The sequence below is a fragment of the Haematobia irritans genome, chromosome 2, assembly GCF_050003625.1.
Source record: "Haematobia irritans isolate KBUSLIRL chromosome 2, ASM5000362v1, whole genome shotgun sequence".
Taxonomy (NCBI): domain Eukaryota; kingdom Metazoa; phylum Arthropoda; class Insecta; order Diptera; family Muscidae; genus Haematobia; species Haematobia irritans.
The window spans coordinates 82697823-82699751 of record NC_134398.1 but is presented as its reverse complement, the minus strand read 5'-3'; positions in this window follow the sequence as shown (position 1 = coordinate 82699751).

Here is a 1929-nt window from a genome sequence, read left to right as displayed (position 1 = left end):
TTTTCAAGAACGTAGAATCCATAATTTTAGTTTTCTGCAAAGAGATATACATTTAGTGACTTCCTTAAAGTTTTATTTCATTTTCGCTTACCTATTTTTATAAACTATTTGGTTATTTGTCTAAAATTTTCCATTTTTTTTTTTTATTTCTTGCAATTGACCACGAACTTCGTTGCACAAATAAGTATTGAAAACCACATGTTTTTTTCGTTGCATTTTAGGGTAGTGTTTTGTCAAAGTTTTCTCATATTATCTTCAACACCTTTTCAAAGATTTCGTCAACATTTTGGCAAATTGGAAGTAATTCGCAAACAATTTGAAGATGTATTGAAGATGAGCTTTTTCAAGTCAAGTTGAATTTATGTTGAAAATGATATTTACCCTCAAACTGAAAAGTTGTTGCATTTGAAAAACGCTTATTCTGTGTTTATTGGGAAATAACAAGAACAAAATTCTTTTGTTTATAGAATAATTCACAAAAATACAATATTGAATATTTTTTTAAAAGAAACGCATATTTTCTTTTATTTCAAACAAAATTAAATAAAAATTTTTTGATTGAAATTTATTGGCAATATCAGCTAAATACACTTGTTTATACTGAAAATGTACACTTGATGAGAGTCGACTTTTTTTTCATCTGCTGAATTCGAAAATGTTAAAAAATTTTTATGGAACAGTTTTTGCGATATCACGTTATTTTTAGTTTTTCGCTGTTTTTTTACTAAACAAATTATATTTCGAGTTAGAAATGCCCGATCGTTGTTGGTACTTAAATGAAAGGTATTAAGGTGTGGGTTTTCAATCCAAATGGGTGATTGATACCATCATTTTCGTGATTGAAGACATTTCAATTAAATTAAAAAAAAAAACAAAAACAAGTAAGTAAAGTAGAAAGTCGGCCGGGACCGACTATATCATACCCTAAACCACCCCTACTGAATTAGTAAACACAAGCATTTGTGGAGTAACATTGGTATTGGTTTGAGCGATAAACCGCATTTCCATATTTAACAACATTAAGGGGTACATTTTTATGGGTTTGGCACAATCTGAACAGAAATTTCTGATATTATATATAGTTGTAGCTGTAGTTGACTTTGCACCTACAGAGTTAGTATATAACTAATATTGAGTCCATTAGTAAAAAAGAGGAAAAACGCTCAATTAATGTGAGTAATAAATCAAAATTCGGGAAAATCGGGCAATATTATTCTGTTAGAGTTACATGTAAGTCTAAATACGATCGGATAGTACATAAAAATTTGAAACTTGAGTAGCATTGTTTAATAAATAAGAGTATTATAGCCAAATTTGTGAAAATCGAGCGATGTATATATATGGGAGCTATATCTAAATCTGAACTGATTTAGATGATATTCCCCAGGTTTAATTGAAACCACAGAAGGTGGCCCTGTGCTAAATGTGAGTAAGATCAGTTAAGAAATGAGTCCTCTATGGTCAAACATAAGGTCATTAGGGGCAAATTATTCAAAATCGATACATATAAAGGGTGATTTGTTAAGAGCTTGATAACTTTAAAAAAAAAAAAACGCATAAAATTTGCAAAATCTCATCGGTTCTTTATTTGAAACGTTAGATTGGTCCATGACATTTACTTTTTGAAGATAATTTCATTTAAATGTTGACCGCGTTAGATTGGTCCATGACATTTACTTTTTGAAGATAATTTCATTTAAATGTTGACCGCGGCTGCGTCTTAGGTGGTCCATTCGGAAAGTCCAATTTTGGGCAACTTTTTCGAGCATTTCGGCCGGAATAGCCCGAATTTCTTCGGAAATGTTGTCTTCCAAAGCTGGAATAGTTGCTGGCTTATTTCTGTAGACTTTAGACTTGACGTAGCCCCACAAAAAATAGTCTAAAGGCGTCAAATCGCATGATCTTGGTGGCCAACTTACCGGTCCATTT